Below are 22,497 nucleotides of genomic sequence, written 5' to 3' on the forward strand. Positions count from 1 at the left end.
GCACTGCCCATCAAGGTTGGACGCCGAGAAGACCATGGAACAGGTCAAGAGGAGCGGCGAGAGGGAACACGAGAGTACGGTTCTACCAACCGGAAGTACATGGCGAAATTTCCACCAGGAAACAAACCTACAGGTGGTAACCGAAATCAGAAGGGAAACTACCGCCATTACGGTGATGGGTCATATGCCTACGGGGGAAAGACTTCTCCACCAAGAATTGAACCTTCATATGTTGACCCAAACCAGAGAAGAATATACTACTAACATCCTGATGGCAGAAACATCAGCTGGGGAAATAGATGTTGCGAATACCTCAGAGAAAATCATAACAACAGTTGCAAGAGAGCCTATACCAACGAGTGTTCTACAACACGCTGTGGTGCAAGACCCTGCCCAATCCAATGTCCCTACAGATCCCATCATTAACTTGTCTAACCACTGTATCTCAGAGGCTGAAAGAAGTGTCCTGAGTAAGGGACTATCATTTGTTCCTACAAGCAGACCAGATGCTTTTACAACCAAATTGGAACTACAAAAATTCTTTCGAAAGATTAGGCTCAAATATCACTTTGCCAAGCATGACTACACTCCGAAAACAGCAGCCACTCTGTTCAAACCACAATCTACCTTCACTCCTGGTGCCTACTGTATGAGCCAACGAATACTGGCCTTTGAACAAATAGTCATGCAAGAAGTGATGATGAGCTTAGAGGAAAGGCATTACATCAAATATAATATCACGAAGGAGGAGAACTTGGCATTGAAAGACCTTAGCAGTAACACATCGATTATCATCAAGGCTGCGGACAAGGGAGGAGCAGTGGTACTACAAAACACCAATGATTATGTGGCCGAAATCAAACGTCAACTCGACGTAAAAGAAAGCTACCAACCAACCAAGAGAGATCCGACATCAAGTATCAGAACTTTGATTGAGACTTTGGTGGACAATGGTGTCAGCAATGGCTTCCTGAGTCAGCCTGAAAGAGACTTCCTAATGAAAAAGGAACCCCGCATCCCTACCATCTATACTTTGCCAAAGGTACACAAAAGGATGAATGATCCACCGGGTAGACCGATCATCTCCGGCTGTGGATCCATCTTGGAACCGGTGAATCAATTTATAGATCATTTTCTCCAACCTTTGGTAGCGGAAACCAAATCCTATGTAAGAGACTCAATGCACATCATCCAATTGCTGGAAGGTCAACCCTTTGATGAAGCCACCCAACTCATGGTGACATTGGATGTTGCCTCATTATATACATCCATACCCCAGAATGAAGCAATAAATACCATACGTGATGCCTTGGATAAACGGCCGGCACCGCAATGGATACCTACAGATTTCCTTACTAATCTCTTGGAAATTGCAATGAAACGCAATTATTTTGTCTTTCAGCAACAATTCTATATCCAATGCAAGGGAGTGGCGATGGGCGCGACCTATGCTCCCAGCCTAGCGAATCTGTTTATGGACAAATATGAGGAGCAACATCTATATGCAGCAAGCAATCCATACGTCAACTCAATATCAATATGGAAAAGATATATTGACGACGTGATAATGATATGGACGGGAACTGAAGCTGATCTAAAAGACTTCTTCACCTGGTTGAACACCAGATGCAACGATATCCAGTTCACGATGAACTATAATGAAAAGAGCATTGCCTTTCTGGACCTCATGTTTAAGGTTGAGGATGGATTGATCATCTGTGACCTATACAGAAAACCTACAGAGAGAAATACCTTGTTGAAGTATGACTCTAACCACCCACGGAATTTACGTGACAACCTTCCCTTTGGGCAATACTTGCGTATGAGACGCAATTGCACGAAAAGAACAGACTTCTTCAAAGAGTGTGAGACGCTTACCAATCGCCTACGCGAGAGAGGCTATCCCTTGGGACTGCTCAAACGTGCCAAAAAAAGAGCCTGGTACTATCCGAGAGAAGAATTGTTAGTCCCGAAAGAGAAGGAAGCCGGCTCCCCGAATCTAGTATGTGTCACTACATTCCACTCCAGAAGTAACATCGTGAAAAAAACAATAAAGAAATATTGGAACCTGGTTGCCTCAGAGATCAATACAAATGAAGACCCGCTATTTGCCTTTAAAAGAGGCCGGAACATAAAGGACAATGTTGTTAAAGCGTTTTTGGAACCCCCAAAACCAGCCACCTTGAGGGATCAACTAGGCTTGCCTGCAGTGAAAGGACACTTCAAATGCAGCACATGCAAAGCATGTCCGCTATGCATTGATGGACCATCTTTTTTACACCAAAACAAAACATATACACTGCCCGCCTTGACAAATTGTAATACCTCGAACGTTATTTACATCATTCTTTGTCCATGCAACAAACCTTATGTGGGTCAAACAACACAGAAGGTAAAGACTCGCATATTGCAGCACATGAGCAGAATCCGCTGTAAAGTCCAGGGGGCCCCCATGGTCGAACACTTTGTTAGCCAGAATCATGATCCAGACAGCATACGCTGGCGCATACTTGAAAAAATCAATGTGAACCCACGTGGGGGTTCTACCACCTTAGCCCTCAACAGAAAAGAGTGTAAATGGATCCATGTTTTGAACTCTGTAAGTCAGGGGTTAAATGAACATGAGGAGATCTCTAAACAAATGGGACTATTATGAGTATGAGCCTATTTACCAACGCTGAACTGCTTGCTCCTTGATGTTATGCTACAACTAACCTGCATGTGGTTCCTTGTTTTGAGTATTTCGTCTGTTTTCATTCAGATGCAATGTTGTACATACTATGTTTCCCTGCGATGCACCATTGATGTGGTTTTAATCACTGAGTGCAGATTTGATTTATGACTGAGGTTAATCCTTTTAAATTCCACAATGTCCGCGCTTGCAGTATTCACTGAAACCACACGGTGCAGCAGTTTAACTGATCATGCGCTGAACCACAGAAGCACTAGGCTCGCTTCCCCAATACCACTCGCTTCAATTTGATCACACTCCGTCTCCACACGCGACAGGCACACAGCGTTTGCGTTGCCTATTGACCCAGGGGCTTGCCAACCCTATCCAATCCAAACCCACAGCGTTTGCGTTGCCTAGTGACCCAGGGGCTTGCCACCCCTATCCAATCCAAACCTAACACCAAGCCGGTTCCATGACGCGCCATGTTGACGTCACGGCGTCGCTAGGCGACAGACGTGCTTAACGTCCTCGCGCCCAGCACTTCGCCTGACCGAGTGATTGCGAGACTTGTAAGCCGGTTCCTCGCTCTATTTGAAAGCGGTTCCCCATATGAGGTAAGCTACCTGAAACACATGTAAAAGTGTGTTCACTTGGGTACACGAGCTTGTGGTGCACCCATTTTTGTCATCTCGAACCCGGCCCTGGGGTCTCTAATTTTCTGTGCATGTTACTACCCAGAGCGCGAGTAAATCTTTCTCCGTATATGTCAGGTCCTGTAGTTTGCCAATCCCTAGGGCAATTATATAAACCACACTTTCTGGGTGTATTCATTGTACGCTAGTCTTGCATGTTATCACGTAGTGCCCGACCTGATTATAAATGGTCTTGAATACCCAGTGTGTGAATAAATCAATCCCCGTGTCTACCGGGTGTTTACATACCATGCCTCCCCCACAGTCTGCCCTGATTAATTCCGAGTACCGCCCCGTACCACACTTTGTGGGTCAGGTCCTCTGTGTGTGCGTATTTCCTGCATGCAAGCACTGCATGTTCTCTCGAAGTGAATGACTCGGCCATTATTGCAAATGGACTGAACACAGTTGGTTTCTTCCCCAGATTGACCGATTGGCCTATGCACAGCGTGTGACTGCTGCCTCCTGTGTATCCGGAATTCAATATAAACCCCCCCCCTTCCCCTTGTGTAAGTATAATGCACTCACCACACTGCATAACTAGACTTAACCGTTATTGCCCTCTCTGACACAATACTTACCTCTCCTTCCAGATCTCCCCCTCTCTTGTCTTGATAAAGATCCGCGTGACCACCAATCGGGGCACACTAGGATCGAAACGTCGACGCATAATATTGGTCAAGAACCCTCCGGGAACAGTCACAGTCACCATCTGTCTCCTTGGAATATTAATTCAGAACTCTGACCGCCAAAATATTTCCCCTTGCCCATTTTTCCCATGTATAATTGTGTATATATTTGTAAATAAGTGTCACTGAAATTGTTGCACTATTCACTTTGTTCACCAATAGTCACTTCTTCACTTATAATTGGAATTGAAATGGAATGAAGTAATTCCGGTATTTTAATGTGACTTTGTTTTTTCATAAAAATACTTTGAATTTTATTTGTTGTCAGAGAGGTTTTCTCTTAAAAAAATTTGTTTGTTCTTATAATTTGTTTTTTTCTTAAAATTTGTTACCTTCTGTTATGAGCTAACCTAGCCTTCACGTAAAAGCAATTGATTGACCCGACGGAACCACTTTTGTCTTTAACCATACATGCCCAGGTTCTGAGGGACACAGGGTTACCCCTTTCTGGTATAAATCCTCTAACCAGTGAGCCACACTTCTCACATAATATCTCCTTGCTGATAGGTAGAAACCACCCAACAGCCCAAAGCAGAGGTAAGGTCACTACAGCACGTCCCTGTCAGCCAACTGACCCCACATCATGTGTGAGACCTTTGTGTCAGTCCTGTTTTTTTACCCAACAGCATATTGTATTCTGCAAATCAAATTTTTCTGTCCGCTTCTTTTAAACACTGCCGTTATGGGCCCAGAAATCACCTCAAAGTGTTACCGGTCGAAAAGCTACGACTGGCTAAAACCGGCCACGTGACTTGAGGCCGCTTAGCAGATACAGAAGCAGTCATTTTTGGTGGCCTTGTACAGGCCTTGGTGCATGTATTACATAAACAAAGTGTGTCCTTCATTGGTGGACGCAGTGTCTGTCGCAGTGCTGTTCTCACATTTCTGTCCCTACAACTCCGAACACACTCAGAGCAGCAGAAGACCTAATTCAGGGAAAAACAGTGAGAGTTCCATCTAAATCCGCACAGAACAGCGAGACCTGCCAGGGATGTGAACGTTTGCCAAAATATCAACACCTGAGTCCGCTAATGACCTGCTGTGGGACTCCATTTTGGAAGGCGTTCAGCCTGTGAGCCTGGAATGTTAGAGGAGTGATGGCTGCGCTTACTGCTATCATGGCGGCATTTGCCGTCCTGCCCTGATGCCCCTATCGCCACTGTCAGTCATGTAGACAGGGCAATGTCAATGGCTTTTCGCATAATTACGGATTTGTTGCTTTTCCTGCATTATCCATCATTTGCTACATATTTTACAGACTTAAACCCCCAAAAAATATCTAACTCAAACAGATCAAAAGCTATTAAAATTGCTGCGGCCCGTGCCGCTGCGCAGTGGAAGTCCTGATGCAAAGTTTCACTGGTCAACATTCAGTTGTGTATGTGGTGTATAAAAAACACAGGGAGCCCAGAGAAGGATACATAGGACATAAGACTAAAGAAACTGATACCTTTGAGACAGAATTGGTGAGAGAGAGAAAGAAGGCATTGTCGAAAGATAAAAGAAAGCGAACGAATATTCTTTTTAGATTTAAATGGGGTGTTGTAAGTTGCATGCATACAGAAGACCAAGAATCTTTAGTTGTTACCTCAGCATACCACCAACCCCTTCTTCATCTCAAGGCACAGTTTTAGCTTGCAGCTGCCCATCCATCAAGCACCGTCACCATCTATATCTGCCTTGTGTTTCGCCTGCATTCACCATGTAAAACTGCCTTGTGTTTCACCTGCAATCGCCGTGTAAAACTGCCTTGGGTTTCACCCTCAGCCACCGTGTAAAACTGCCTTGTGTTTCACCCTCAGCCACCATGTAAAACTGGCTTGTGTTTCACCTGCAGTCACCATGTAAAACTGCCTTGTATTTCACCCTCAGTCACCGTGTAAAACTGCTTTGTGTTTCACTCTCAGTCACCGTGTAAAACTGCAGTGTTCACCTGCAGACACCATGTAAAACTGCCTCGTGTTTCACTGCAGCACCATGTAAAACTGCCTTGTGTTTCACCTGCAGTTGCCCTGTAAAACTGCCATGTGTTTCACCTGAAGCCACCATGTAAAACTGCCCCGTGTTTCACCTGCAGTCACCGTGTAAAACTGTCTGTGTTTCACCTGCAGTCACTGTGTAAAACTGCCTTGTGTTTCACCCTCAGTTACCATGTAAAACTGCCTTGTGTTTCACCTGCACAGTCACCATGTAAAACTACCTTGTGTTTCACCCACAGTCACCGTGTAAAAGTGCCTTGTGTTTCACTTGCAGTCACTATGTAAAATTGCCTTGTGTTTCACCTGCAGTCACCATATAAAACGACCTTGTGTTTCACCCACAGTCACCATGTAAAACTGCCTTCTCTTTCACCTGCAGTCACCATGTAAAACTACCTTGTGTTTTAATTGCAGTCGCCGTGTAAAATTGCCTTTTCTTTCACCCTCAGTCACAGTGTAAAACTGCCTTGTCTTTCACATCAGCCACCGTGTAAAACTATCTTGCGTTTCACTGCAGTCACCATGTAAAACTGCCTTGTGTTTCACCTGCAGTCGCGGTGTAAATCTGTCTTGCGTTTCACCCTCAGTCACCGTGTAAAACTGCCTTCTCTTTCACCTGCAGTCAACATGTAAAACTACCTTGTGTTTCAACTGCAGTCGCCGTGTAAAACTGACTTGCGTTTTACCCTCAGTCACCGTGTAAAACTGCCTTTTCTCTCACCTGCAGTCACCATGTAAAACTACCTTGTGTTTCAACTGCAGTCGCCGTGTAAAAATGCCTTGTCTTTCACCCTCAGTCATCGTGTACAACTGCCTTCTCTTTCACCTGCAGTCACCATGTAAAACTACCTTGTGTTTCAACTGCAGTCACCGTGTGAAACTGCCTTGTGTTTCACCCTCAGTCACCGTGTAAAACTGCCTTGTGATTCACATCAGTCACCGTGTAAAACTGCCTTGTGTTTCACCTGCAGTCACTGTGTAAAACTGCCTTATGTTTCACCCTCAGCCACCGTGTAAAACTGCCTTGTGTTTCACATCAGCCACCGTGTAAAACTGCCTTGTGTTTCACTTGCAGCCACTCTGTAAATCTCACTTTCTTTCACATGCAGTCGCCATGTAAAACTGCCTTATATTTCACCTGCAGTCACCCTGTAAAACTGCCTTCACCCTCAGTCACCGTGTAAAACTGCCTTGTGTTTCACATCAGCCACCGTGTAAAACTGCCTGGTGTTTCACATCAGCCACCGTGTAAAACTGCCTTGTGTTTCACATCAGCCACCGTGTACAACTGCCTCGTGTTTAACCTGGGTTGCCCCCTTCTGAGCTGCTGCTGGGTGTCATCAACATACAAAATGAAGTAAAATCATTGCTGCCCAACAAGCATTTGGAAGCAGTACAGAAAAAGAGAGTGCTGTGTGACCGAAATGTTTCTGAGAAGCCTACACTGATGACCTGAAGGGTGTGGTTTAGACTTAAGAAGAATGAAATCTATTTTTAGTAACCATTATCAAATTATTTGTGGGTTAAAGCTCTAAGTAGGAGAGAGGCACTGTGTATCAAGCCCTTTCTACCACAGTAATAGCAGCCAGGGTGTGCCAAGGGTGGCACGGGTCCTATCGCATTGAGTCTAGAAGGGTTTTTTGCCCCTGATTGATGAGTGAAACACAGCCATTATTTGGGTGCAGTAGACCTCTCAGGCCCCTGGTTCCCTGGGCACTGCACCAGCGGCAATAGGGTAGCTAGGCCTTCACCAGGGCTTTGCCGGGAGGGAGAAAGGAGCTGTGAGCACCAGAAGGGTACATGGAAGAAAAGAGTGCCGCTGCTGGAGCCTCGATGACCAAAGGCTTTAAGAATATCCCATAGATTCATCAAGCATCCATTTTGCGATTCCTTATTAGCGAAAAATAAGGATTCGCTAATAAGGAATAGCAAAAGGCTATGCATGAAGAACTCGCTTAAAAAATTGCGATTTCTTAAAAGGTCTTAATTGCAACACGCAAATTATCTCCCCATTCATTCCTATGGGCCCCGAGGCCTATAGGAATGAATGGGAAGACAATCTCAATTTGCGATTCTCAATTAGAGAATCGCAAATTGAGATTGCAATATCAAGGGTGCCAGGGTGTCAAAAGGACACCCTGTTGCACCCCTGAAATCTGCATTTGGGTACATCTTGCACACACACATGCCCTAAGGGCATGTCTGAATGTAAAATGGAACTTTGAAAAATGCACTTTAGTACATTTTTCAAAGTTTTTGCAAATTACCATGAAGTTCAACTTCACGGTAATTTGCTCCCCCTATTAAAAAAATCGCAAATTTTTTAACTTTAATGCATTGCATTTAAGGAAACTCAATTTGAGATTCCTTAAATGCAATAGCAATTTAAGTAATCGCAATTTTGCGATTTCTTAAATTGTGATTTTTGCATTTGGGATGATGCATCCCAAATGCAAAAATACTGGTCGCAAAGGGTTGCGAGCGGTGTTTAGCTTGATGTATCTATGCCTATGTTTTCACCCGTTTGTCACTGATTACACAAAAATATTAAAAATAAGGTAATAACCAGTGGTGGTACTCTCTTTGAGAGTGGAGGAGCGTACTGCTTCTCCCCTCTGCCCCGACACCCCTCACACTTCTCCCCCCCGCCTCCCAACTGCTGGGCAGAAAGTATCACAAATGAAATGGTAATAACATTATTTTATTATCATTTTCATATTTGACACTTTCTGCCAGCAAACTGAGTGCAAAGGCAGGGCGGGGCTAGTGTGTCACTGCTGCCAATGATTGGCTGCAGTGAAGAGTGGGCACTTAATTTTGCATTGTGCATTTTGGTTTGGCGAGCAACCTTGCTACGGTCGTGCGCAATCCAAATCTCTCCGACCTGAATGTTTTTGGCAGCCAAGTTGTAGAGCAGGCACAGGCCCCAAGCGCCTTTTGAGCATGGAGACAGCCCGCTCCAGCCAATCAAGACGCTTTAGAACAGCGTCTTGATTGGATGAGAGAGTTGGCTGTGGGTTTCAGAACACCGAGGACGTACTACAGAACATCGAGCGGCAGAGTAAGAAAAGTGATTTTTTAATGTATATATTTATGTTAATGTATATATTAGTGTGTATTATGTGTATGTGTTATGTGTATATATGTGTATGTTAATATGTATATATGCTTATATGTATATATGTATATTTGTTACAAGTATTATGTGTATTTGTAATGTGTTTATTTTTATCATGTGTTTGCCCCCCACGCCCCCCAATGGGATTTTCCACCAACCGCCACTGATAATAACAAAGTAAAACATTTGTCTTAATAGATATAAGAAATCGCAGCTTTTCCATACGCATACCACATTCACCACAATTTTCATACCCCAAACAAGCTGGAGTCGAACCTTAAAATGTTACTATAAGAATAGTTTATTTACGAATTAACTGTGCTGTAAAATATATTGGAATACATGATAAAAATGTATTTTCATTTTGTTCGTTACAGCTGTACATTTTATTGGTCGTTTCTTCAGTTCTGTAGTTTTATCTGCTTCCGCCTCCGGTGAGTCCAGTTACACCAACAGGGCAGCTGGTGATAAGAGCGATGGCTTCACCAGAGGCCTGTTCACGGGCTCTAAAACCATCTCCCAGCACACGCCACCGTTTCATTTCTTAGATTTTAATTTGCTTTATTATCATACAATGTGATTTAATTTTATAAACGGTTTATCGCAAAGTGCCCCTTAAAAGGTTGGGGGGGGACTCCATCTAAGTTCTTTGCTCACCCCATCTGTTGCACAGCAAGTGAACCCGGCTTTGCTCCAGCGAGGCCTTGCAAAGTCTGCAAGTTGGGGAAGAGTTCATGGGTTAAAGGGGGTGACCACGGACCACATGCATAAAACTGGCCTCAGTAGCTTGATATGTGGAAAAAAGGCGAAGACATATGTGAGGAAATAGTAAACAACTCGGGCTCAACATCCAAGTGCCCTTCGGGAATCGTGCGCTTTCTTTATAAATAAACGTTACATACCGTCATATTAGGTGTCAAGTCATGCCACGTAAAGTGTTACGTCATGTGTTATGTTATGTCATGTCATGCCCTGCTAAGCCATGTTACGTTACGGGATCTTATGCCATGTCATGTCAGTTCGTGTTATTTATGTTACATCACGCCATGTGTCATGTCATGTTATGTCATATATGTATGTATCGCCTATTTATATAGCGCTAACTGTCACCCAAAGGGTATCCTGGCGCTTTGACCTTCCTGAGCATGCGCGATGTTACACTATAACGATGTTACACTGTCCTAGGAAAAAGGTAAGATTTTAGTCCCTTTTTAAAGGTGGTAAGTTCCTCTGCACTCCTTAGGGATAAAGGTAAGGAGTTCCAGAGCTTGGCCGCAGTAAATCCAAAGGAGCGGCCGCCCATCCGACTCCTATGAATTCTGGGAACTGCCACCAAGCATGCCGATGAGGATCGCAGAGGTCTGGCTGGCGTGTACCACAGGAACAGTTCCTGCAGCGGAACAGGCCCCAGACCATGAAGGGCCCTAAAGACTATGCGCGAAGCTTTAAAGTAGATACGCTGGTGGATAGGCAGCCAGTGGGGGTCAGTGAGCGCTAAAGAGGAGGAGTCAGAACGCAGCCGAGATAAAGCCAGCTTGGCTGCCATGTTCTGTATTCGCTGCAGCTTACCAATCAAGGTTCTAGGTGCGCCCAGAAGTAGTGCATTGCAGTATTCAAGCCTGCTTAAAATGATACTGCGCACTACCTCTGGTCTGGCTTGGACTGGAAGCATAGGGAGGATCTTACGCAGCGTGCGAAGCAGCATCATGCATGTGGCGACTGTTTTATTCACGAATACATCCAGCTGTAGATTGGGTCCGAACATGACACCCAGGTTACGGGCAGAGTCTGCTGCTACATGTTACGTCATGTCACGTTATGTGTTATGTTAAGTTATGTGTCATGTTATGTCATGCCATGCCTAACATGCCATGCTGTGCCATGTTATGTTATGTTATATTTTGTCACGTTATGTGATGTCGTCACGCCATGCATATCACACCATGTTAAGTGTCATGTAATTTCATGTCACGTCATGTCACGTTATGTGTTGTAGTGTAGTTCCTATTATCCCAATAGGCTCTGCGCATTGGAATAATACCTTCAATAGTATAGACCTAGGACGGAGGTTAACTAGGTCTTCTACTGACGATATTAGACTTAAAGTTTTGGGTTTGCCAGCTAGCTCAGAGTGCACTAGAAACTTTCTCGAATAGGCAAGGAGGAGTTTAACCTCCCTGGATAGACAAGAAGGGATTTAGTTTCTGACAACCATAGAACATGACAACTTTGCTCTCCCCTAATCAAGAGTGTATCTCTAGAGTCGTGTGAAAACAAAAGACAACTTATTTTACTCAGTCAGTTCAGTGCATTCTTAGTTTCACCAGATTGTAGAGAAAAGGAAGAGACGGGCGTGTTCAATAAAAGATGTTATTTATTGATCAGTCTCTTTTCTCGTACAAGAGAAATGAATCGATATTATTGCGATACTTATGGTTAAGTAAAGTGCATACAATAAAAGCAGGAGTATAAAATAATACTGCAGAAGCATTGATATGGTTTCTAAGCCATATGATATTTAAAACTGATAAAATAGATACATACATATATACATTTGACTAATCGTACTCAACTGGTGCTTCTAACCACGCCTACCCCAGTGTACCTGACCTAAGCCTAATACGTGGGCGGGAGTAGATAAGTAGCAGTTTAAGTTAAGTTTGTTTTGCCAAGTGACTGACTCAAGAATTCTCTGCAAGGGGTTATTCAGTTCTGTACCTGAGATCTAGAATGGTTGAGGGCTGGTATCTCTCGTCTCTGGTCTTGATATTCCAGCTGCCTGCGAGGGCTGCTTGGAAGCGCCGGAGCTGGATTTCTCGGCAGGAGAAAAGCAGCGTCTCGTTCTCAGCGCGTCAGGAAGGCGGGGCAGCGCCAGTGGGGTCCGCTCTGTGCTGGCCTCTTCGGCAAGTCTCGCTGCTCCGATCTCGTCACCACCGCGTGTGTTTGCTTAAGGCAATGTCGGTAATATTTATACCTGTAAGGTGCCGAGATTGACGTAAGGATGGACATGGATACGTCAATAAGGATGTCATATGAACGGGCTCGTTCGCACATTCTTTTGCTGAAGTTCTCGGTGAAATCAAAACAATGGCCGCAGGGATTTTCCCAGGTTGTCATAGGTTTGATTTGTTTTGAGAACTCCGTATGCCTTATCAGGGGCTGGAGGAATAGTGCTTGCCTAATTAGATGGCAAGCGTTATGACCTAATCAGATAACGCATTCCTGTGCCGTGGTGTGGCTTAATCAGATAACGTTTTTTTGTACCGTGGGATGGCTGCTAGTTAATTATTAACCAGAACAGGGTCAGGAATAGGGGGATCGATACAGAACCTATAGGAATACATCACAGTGTTATGTTATGTCGTGTCATGTGTTATGTTATGAAACGTAATTTCATGTCAGGTTGTGTTACGTTATGTCACATTTTGTGTCATGTTATGTCATGTTATGCCATGTTATGTCATGTTATGCCATGTTATGTCTAGTCCTGTCATGTTCTCCTCGCAGCAGATCTGGAGATGAAAACACAGACTGCAGAATAAGTGCAAGCCTGTGACACCACATTTCATTGTGCCAGCCCTGACCTGTACTCCATGTAGAGGCTCCCACTCCTACAATACTCAGGGAAATGAACAGACTTAGGCCGAGGCATGTGGTTTTTGCCATTATGTCATACGAACACCCGCAACATCTAAGATGATGCGCCATAGTCCAGCTTTGGGCGGCATTGACACTGTTACAGTCACACTCACTATAATAGCTCACTCACTAAGTAAGTAAGTAAGTTAGGCCTTAGCCAGGGCCAGACTGCATCAACGAGCTCGTGGATTAGGGGAAAAGAAAATGAAAGTGCTGATCTGAACACGCTGAGTAACTCAAGGTAAGTTCTTAACCTACCCGGCAGCAAATAAAAAGCACTGGGACCCTGCAGCCAATGTGTCACGCGTCACGCACACTCACTAGATGGACCAATCCCAACGGTGAGGATGTTCAGCATCTGGTCCCATCCGCCTTCATCATCAGCAATCAGAGAGGATGATGGGAACTAGTGGGCAGAGCATGGGCCTCTGTGCCTGAGGGTTGGTTGTGCAGGGCTACAACTCGTAGTGCATCAAGGGAAGAATGAACGAACAACTTTGACAACGCAGAAAGTGAGATTTTAAAATCTTCTTTTTCTCACATTCTGCAGTTGACAGTGTTTGTGGTGAGTGCTCCACTTCAGAAGAACAGAACAGCACTTTAAACAGCACCAATCAGAGCAAGAAAGAGGTTTTAATTGTACTGCTTTCACCGGAGGAAGATAATGGAGGGAATCAAAGGTCACTGAAGGTCACAGACTTCTGGGAGAGTCCATGGAGCGCACACTGAGCGCGCGCCCACTCTGCAGGTGTGTCAGGCTCTCCAGAAGCAAGAGACATGTCACTCACCCTGAGAAGCAGTCAAACACACCCCTCCTCCCTTGCACCTTCACGTCACTGGACTGCTGCCCCTCCCAAAAGACCGGTATTTTTATTCTGACTCTGATCATTAGTAATGTAGGCATGGGCGATCACAAGTCACATCCTGGCAACGCCAGCTGAGCCATCCATGTTACCGGGCTCAATAGATTGAGTACCATTACAGCGCTTAGAAACAGCAAACAAGCTACAGAAAAGCACATCTGTATGAACTGTGCTACCTTGACCGGCATTCTGCCAGGGGAGGAAAAGGGAATCTGGGTACCACAGTATACTGTCGGTGTACGCCACTGCAGACGCTGGGTACATTGGGTGCAATTCCCACCAGTAACAAAAGACTGTGGAGCATAAACAGGAACAAGTAACACAAGCAAGAGAATCAGCCTATCAGAGTTTCTGACCTTAGAACTCTTTGAAGGAACACGCACCAGTGGCACTGGGAGAGGATGAATTAAGATGGACTCGCAGAACAGAAAAACAGCTCTCAAAGCAAACAGCCTTCAAACACCAGAAGCACCAATAACAAAAGCCCCCCCTCCCACCCCCTGATTTCTCAAGAACTAGCTTATTCTAACAAAAGGAAACCCTTTTGGCCATGCCACAAATAGGGTTTTCCAAATACCGTTTACAAAAGTATCGTCCCATGGTGTAGATTTTCCATTATTAACTAACTCCAATATATAGAACTTGATATTTAAGTCAGATAATATACTCACAAGGATTTTCTGATACCACACCACCGCAGAATGTATTTGCAAGCAGATGAAAGCGCAACTATCCAACCTCTAAATATTGGTCATTAACAGTGATCCCCATGCCATGAAGCCCAGGCCACACTCATATACTCCCTAGAGCCTACCGAAGCAACTGAGGAAGCAACTGTGTAACGCGTGTGTGAGGGCAACTTGACCAAGTGTCTCCACCGTCTCTTCTTCCAATCTTTAGCAGAGGCCCAATCAGGGGCCACACACTGGAACATTTAGCAACCCTTTCACATCCTTGTAGCCTCCTCCTCTAACAATTCCATCCCCAGTTCAAAGAGAACAGAAACAGGTGAGACGGAAGCGACCCGGCCTGTCACAAAGTCAATCCTGCTTTGATGTGAGCGGCCACATCTGTTTTCCACACCTACAAAGCTCACCGCTGCAGAGCAGTCAGAAACATTAATTACTGAGAGTGAAGAATGAACCAAAGGTTTGTCTTACCTTCCAGCCGATCCAGATGTTCAGAAGAGCCCCGAGACCGCCATCAAAATCCTCCTTGTGTGTGGTAATCCTTCTTCAGGCTGTGGACAGAAGGTAGAGCAGACCGTGAGAATGGAGACACGGCGACACCCCAAGACCCAACAGTTCCCGCAAACCAAACAATCAAAATATAAATTGACTTGGATGCCCCAGAGTGATGTGAGCACTATGACAATCCCATGGTATATCATATAATAAACGACAATGCAACAGAACGCAATGCAACGCAACATAACACACAATAACACAATATACCAAAACCATGCATGCTATCAAACTCCAATTACAGATGGGATTCCTGTAATACAGGTCCTGATAAAAGTTCCTAAATCTTCACTTCCTATCACTACATAGTGTCTCAACCTCCACACTGTCTTAACCGCTACCGCGCTACCGCGTTTTCCCGCGGTACGCGGGAATTTCTAAAATGGCTTGATCGTGACACAGCCAGCTCGTCATCCGCGCACTGCAGGTAACGTTGATGACGAGCTGGCTTTGTCATCAGCATCGAAGGGGTTAATACCTCAAGATGAGGATTATTTTCATTCTTGTGGCTCCAACCCTCAAAAGTGCAACTTCTAGCTCTAAAATGTGCTGTCTCCCTGTAATAAAAAGTGCCCAACCTCTACCACCTCCAATACTCAGCCGTGTCAGACATCTCATGTAGAGCGGCTCATGATCATGGCCTGGATTTTACTGAGTATCATTCAGTGCACCGAGTATTAACGCGTATTAACGCATAGTAATGTCACACTCAACAGTGTTTTGTTACCATCACCATTAACCCCTTCCGTGCTCATGACGGCCCCCGGCTGTCATGAGTCACGGTAGGCATGTGCGCACGACGTCCGGGGGCCGTCCGAACCACGCCCAAGAATAGAATGTCCAGCACTGGGGCGGAATTCGCGCCGCAGCCGTGGTTAAGGGCCTCATTTAGAGTGCAGCGGATGGTATAATCAGTCTCAAACATGGCGGATATCCGGTCACTGTATTACAAGAGCATTATATCTTATGGCTCATGTATTACGGCAGACGAGATATCCATCACATCTGTGATAGAGTATTCCGTATGCCAAATTCTAAATCAGACCCAAAGTTCTCATGTGCCATTCTACATATATGTAAATATATACTTTTAGTTTGTTTGTGGACAGGTTCTTGCCTCCTTCTGGAATCTCAAAACCCTACATCCTTCTTTTTTTAACTCAAGGAGATAATCCCAGACTTTACCTTTACTTTAATCCACATCTCACGATTGCACCTCTTATATCCTCAAATTGCATACCATTCAAGTACACATTCTCATGAACAGACAAATTCAGAAGGCTCTGGCACATTGGATAATGTGAGGGAAGAGCAGCACACATGAAGTCAGTTCTGGATGAAAAATTTTTTTCCAGAGTTTTATATAGCACGAAATTGACCTGAAGGTATTCGTTATCAGAGCGCTTTACATGAGCACCAGTTGTGTTACATAGGAACACGTTTACATTTGTTAGGCACGGGGAGATTAAGTGATTTGCCCAGAATCACAGGATGTTGAATGGCATTGCCAAGACTCGTAACCGGTTCTCCAGATTTGAGGTCGACCGCCCTAGCCATTAGGCCAACTATCGTACTACAACTAGTTTTGCGTCAAATCCTATGTGTATATGTGTTGATATTTATTCATTGACACCACCAGAGCAAAATTATTTTTTTCATTCCAAGAAAAGGGCACCTGTGCAGGGCAAAATTCCTTTCACATTAGATAACAATCCGCATCGGCCTCTTTCGCAGCTTTCCATCTCTTTCCATCTCTTTGTGTCTTTGTTTCAGTGCAAAGTCTTAGTAAATCTTGGCCTGGTGCATATATTATTATTATGTTTTAGGTCTTTGCTGTCACCTCGACTGGCAAGCTTTTATTGAAAACAATGTCAGGTTTCCACTCTTTTCGTAATTTTTTCCATTCTTATGTTTGAGTAAATACATCCTCAAATTTCTATGGGTTTTTTTCAGAGACAGCATTGCACTTTATTGTTTTTAGTCCAGTAGGGAAACTGGCTGGATTGTGTGCCAGCTGGTGGGTGATAAAATGAGCACCAGTGCCACAGAGGCACAGATGAATTCACACAGGCTTTGGCGTGCCCTGTGCAATGATCAAGGCACGTCCGTTCCCTCTCAGTTTGACTTTGCTTTGAGCAGGACTGCAGAGTGAAGCTCCTGATGGATGCAAAGATGAATAACCACAGATGGCAGCAGAGACATTCCCAAGCAGCTGAGCTCATAGTCTGACACTTAAGGTTGTAGACAGGGTACAATAGACAGAACAGAACCTTCTGGAAACCGACAGATGCCAAGGACGAGTTCGAACAAATCTGGGGGCAATTATTTGACTGTTTTACACAGATGTCCATTAGCCTGTTTATTCCATGCACTTAGTCTTGGTAAGTTTGTCGTGGTCCTTTTTTTGTTTCTGTTGTTTTGTGATATATTATAATACGATGTGTCTCATGTCTGTAATCTGTTCAAGCAGATCAAAAGTCCATCAAAAAGTATTCCAATATTTATTCATTTCTCGATTTCTATATAGGGCAGACTTGACCCGAAAGTATAAGGGCGCTTTATGGAACATGCATAGCAGCATTTACAGGCAGGATGCAAGTCAGGGGTGGCTCCTCCACTAAGGCGGAGGAGCATGGCCCCACTGCTCTTTGAACGCCTCCGCCCGACTCATCCTGGATGTCCCCCGACGCAGCCACATCTCCAGCCACCTGAGGAACCTGCACTGGCTCCCCGTCGACAAGAGGATCACGTTCCGGCTCCTCACCCACGCACACAAGTCTCTCCACGACCTGGGCCCCAAGTACCTCAACGACCGCCTGACCTTCTACATGCCCACCCGCCAGCTACGGTCCACCAGCCTCGCCCTCGCAGCCGTACCACGCATCCGAAGAGCCACCCCCAGTGGAAGATCCTTCTCCTACCTGGCGGCCAAGACTTGGAACTCCCTCCCCATCCACCTTCGGCTGACCCAGGACCATCTCGCCTTCAGGAAACAACTCAAGACCTGGCTGTTCGAGCAGTAGCATACCCCTCCCCCCAAGCGCCTTGAGACCCTCCCGGGTGAGTAGTGCGCTATACAAATGGCATGATAGATTGATTGATTGATTTGAGCAGGAAAAATAAAACGATTATAACATAGTTGCATTTTTCTCAGGTTCGGGCTGGGTTAGGGTAGGGCGGGGCTGGAGGCACAGGGGGAGGAGTGGTTTGCCGACTTCAAGTGTGCTTGACAGCATGGCCGGCCGTCTTGGCCCGGCCAAACAGTCAATGCACTCTTTGTATGTTCCCCACAAGGCAGCGTTACACAGCCTGCTGGGGAACATGCAAAGGCCCCCAGTCTCTATCTGAGCGCCGATCCACGGTGCTCAGACGAATCAAAGCGCTGTATCGCAGCATTGTGAGTGGTTATGGGAAACCTGGGTGCTTCCTGGTTCTGGGACTACCAGAGAAGTAGGGGAAAAAATGTGGATGGTGAAAGACATACGTGTTTTTTTTTCTATTTTATTTTGTCCTGCGCTAACCCCCGCTGCCCCACCCTACCCCCACCCCTCCACCCTCATTCCCTGCCAGCCGCTACTGATACAAGTAATGTACTAAAAACAATGAACAAACATGATAATAGTATGTAAGCGAGGTGGAGTAAAGGGGATATCAGCAGCATTCATAGATAATCTGAAGAAATATAGTAAACACAATGTGCCTACAAGGCACTTCATGGGTCAGGCGCTCAGTTCTTAAAAACTCGTCTGAAACAGTACGAACCCACTAGGCTTCTTAGATCTAGTCAAGCCAAATTGATCCTGGTGCCGAAATTCAAAAGAGCCAGATGGGGAGGCAGAAGATTCCTACTACATACAGCAAAAGTATGGAACCTGCTCCCAACCTCTATAAAAAACAGTCCATCCCTACTTTCATTTAGAAAAGCAGTGAAAACCTGGCTCTTTACTGCCGCCTGCTAGATGGTTCGGTCAGTCCTGAACATCATCTATTGTCATAGCGCCAATACGCCCTTGGGCATTCGCGCTCTATAAAATAATAAATCAAATCAAATCAAATCAAATCATAATATGTAAACGATGATGCAGTAGATAGGTAATATAGATCAGAGGTAGCGTTGGAAGTTTATTCCAGAAGTTGGGGGAATGCACTTTTAAATTCAGAGGTAGAGTAGTTCAGGTTTATTGATGGTTGGAGGGGGGAGATTGCCAGTAAAGTCTGTTATATTAGGAGATATGGTTAATTGCAGTAGCAGAAACTGCACAGGTTAACTGATTAATTTTAATTTGCTGATTGACGCATGTAGCTGTTAAAATGATACTTACTAATGGTGTGTACATTTTTTCATATTGTGTTAACAGTTCTTACAATGAAAAAAAGAATGAAAAATACTATCACAGATTGTGCCGCATTCTGGCACATACCCTAGCCTTTTTTTGTTGCATAATTTTGTCAACCTTCCTGTATAATTTATTCGTCCATTACCACATTATTCTAGAGGCCCTGAACATAACATATCATAGCGTAACAAGATAACATGAAATACAACATGACATTATTAACGTCATCTTAGCAACAATGGTTTAGTAATGACGCGTATTGGTAATGCACTAAACAGAGAAGTCTGGGCACTTGTGAACACTAGAACCAGGCGCTCTTAGGGCCAGATGTAGGTAGGACTTATTTACCGATTCTTAATTACCGAATTTTACCGATTCGGTAATTTCAGAATCGGTAAATAAGAAGGGGGGACATGTAGGAGCATCCAGATGTTTCATTTACCGAATTGGTAAAAATCTGTATTTACCGACCGGTAATGCCCATTCATTCCTATGGGCTTTGAAGCCCATAGGAATGAATGGGCATTACCGATTCGGTATTTACCGAATCGGTAAATACCGAATTACACAAGGGTGCAGGGGGTGTCACTTTGACACCCTCTGGCACCCCCAAAAGAGGCTCGGGTGCCATGTGGCAGGCATACCTGCCCTAAGGGCAGGTCTGCCTGTCATATGGCATAGGTGTGCATGCACACATGTGCATGCACACCGGAATCGGTATTTTACCATCAAATTGATTTGATGGTAAAATACCGATTCTGTAAGGCTTGTGGGACTCAGAAGAGTCCCACCTACATCTCAAATTTACCGATTGGGTAGAAATACCGATCGGTAAATTTACCGATCGGTAATTTTACCGAATCAGTTATACATGCCCCTACATCCCATTTCTGTAATACCGGTCGGTAACGGCCGAAAATACCGATTTTCGGCCGTTACCGACCGACCTACATCGGGCCCATAGTTCCTAGTTAGGATTCTCCACTGGCACAAACTCTTGTGATCCTCGGCAGACGTCTTTACATCACTGTCCCCTGTATCTAACAGACTGAAGGAATTAAAAAACAGGACGAATGGCACTTTAATGTGCTGCGTACACAACGAGGCAATTTGTTGGCAGTATTATTCATGATACCCAGAACGGGAGTGCAACATTTATGAATTTTGCTTTTGCGTAATCATGTGTAATTAAAAAAAATTATGCAAAATTTTAAGTGAATATGCGAAACAGAAATTCATTATTTAGCACCATATTTTAGTTTCAAAAACACAATTGTCGTTAAAAATGGATGCTTATGTTCTGGTTATTCACGCTTTTTCCAAGCTCCAGAGCTATCATTTTGCCTCAAACAGCAGGGTAATTACGCAAGGTGGAGTTATGGCACAATTTTAAGAATTTCGTAACACAAAATTAAAGAAATTGTGCAAACTGCACTAGCATGATTTCAATTTCGCTCAGGCCTAATAGTGAAGCCGCACAGAAGAGGGGTGTACACCCTGGACCCTATTCTGTGAAAGCCCCATGGCTTCTTCCAGCTGGCTGTATCTCCCAATCTGTATGCAGTGTGCTGTCTTCACATATTTGCAGCCACCAGGGCCCTCTGAAGGTCATGACAGCCCAGCACCGCTGTTCCTGGAGCAATCCTGATGTGATTACAGCTGTCATCATTGATGTGACCCATATAACAGCAGCATGAGGCCATGTGCAAGATTACAACAGTGAGTCATGGCTGGACGCAAATAGAAGGTGCATGTGTCAGATTGGTATCAGCATCCATCTCTCATTTCAGATCTGTATCTCTCCACCTTTTTTTAGGCTTTGTCTACCAGACCGCTTTGAGCGGTGTGGTTGAGAACGGGTTTTGTGAACCGCACCGCTCAGAGCCCACCCCTTGCTTCCCTTTCAGAAAATGGTGACAAGACATTCCAAAGGCATGCCTATATGTGGCGGAGAATGTACATGCCTGAAAAATGACACGGTCGACTGGAGCGGCGCATCATTATACCTTTTTTTTTTTTTTAATAAAAAAAAAATTGCTGATGCAGCACAACATCAGCAAAAATCATTTACAAAGCCACTAATAGAACAAGGCAAGACCTATTGGCTTTGCCAAAACTTATTTAGAGTTATTTTGGTTCTGTTAAGCAGAACCTGATGTATTGTTGGAGATCTCTACACAGTAGTGTCTGCATATTGTAGGTCACTAAATATTTACTTCTTACAAGGTACACTGGTGTCACTCAGATCTCGTCCAGAAAGCAACTCTGTCAATACATGTATAAAAGGCACAAAAGTCTGGGATCATTGGCAGACCCCATAAACTCCCCAGCAGGTTTGTTCTCAGTTAGTTCTTGCACTAATTCTTTTATTTTAAGTTGGTTCTGTACCGGAATGTTGCCTTGTAGCCACTCGAGAGCCTTTCCCTGAATGGACAGCACAGTGAGGGTCTTGTGAGCTTCATTATAGGTATCTTTCTAAGAATCCAAGCTGAAAGACCATAGAGTTTATAGATAGATTGTCACCACTTTTTCCATTCCCACGTGGGCCGCCATTACAAAGGAGAACCGCACTGCCGAAAGGGACAAAGCAACACATTACCAGCGCATAAATGAGTGTTTTTCGGGGCGTATACCACAGGGATAGCTTTATTTTATGCAGCGTTTGAAGACATCCAGGGGCATATTATCAAGGGCCTTATCTCCGCTTTTGTGGCTTTAAAAGCCAGAAAAGCGGAGATATTATTTTTGCCCTATTTACAAGGCGGTGCTCACATGCATAAGCGCATGTTAGCAGCCGTTTTCCCAACGCCTCGCTCTGCATCTCTAATGAGATGCAAAGTGGGCGTCACTGGGCGTACCCCTAACAGAATACCATGTAAATTATCGCTATAAGCACATCGCAATATTTACAAGGCGGTCCACAACACAGTTAGCGACTTATAAACCCGTGCTTACCGCGGTTTTCACCGAAAACTAAAGTCTGCTGAAAACGTGAGTTACCTGCATTATCCAATGGCAGGTGGATCGTCAGGCTGAGTGCACCTTGGCCTATCAACAACGTTTTTGCCATTCCTGTGGACTTTTTGCTGGATTTCCGTCGATATCCCCTCCTACAGCGCCGCTATCGCTGGAATTTTATCGCCTTGGAGAAACACGTTGTTAATAACGCTCTAACCAGGCGATAAATTCCAGCGATAGCCGGCGATAAATAAAAAAGCGCTAAGCGTGTTTTGCGATATTTATCGCCGTCTGTTGCTGATAT

At 44.6% G+C, this 22,497-nt stretch overlaps 1 protein-coding gene across 3 annotated transcripts in view; it reads right to left on the reverse strand.

Moving 5' to 3' along the window:
• Positions 1-22,497, reverse strand: part of CNTFR (ciliary neurotrophic factor receptor) — an 883,959-nt gene that overhangs the window by 702,526 nt on the left and 158,936 nt on the right. For all 3 annotated transcript variants that reach the window (XM_078674690.1, XM_078674691.1, XM_078674692.1), the window contains one exon: positions 14,815-14,894. The gene's annotated coding sequence lies outside the window, so the exon portion shown is untranslated. The remainder of the gene's footprint in view (positions 1-14,814; positions 14,895-22,497) is intronic.

The sequence above is a fragment of the Lissotriton helveticus genome, chromosome 2_1 (assembly GCF_964261635.1).
Source record: "Lissotriton helveticus chromosome 2_1, aLisHel1.1, whole genome shotgun sequence".
Taxonomy (NCBI): Eukaryota; Metazoa; Chordata; class Amphibia; order Caudata; family Salamandridae; genus Lissotriton; species Lissotriton helveticus.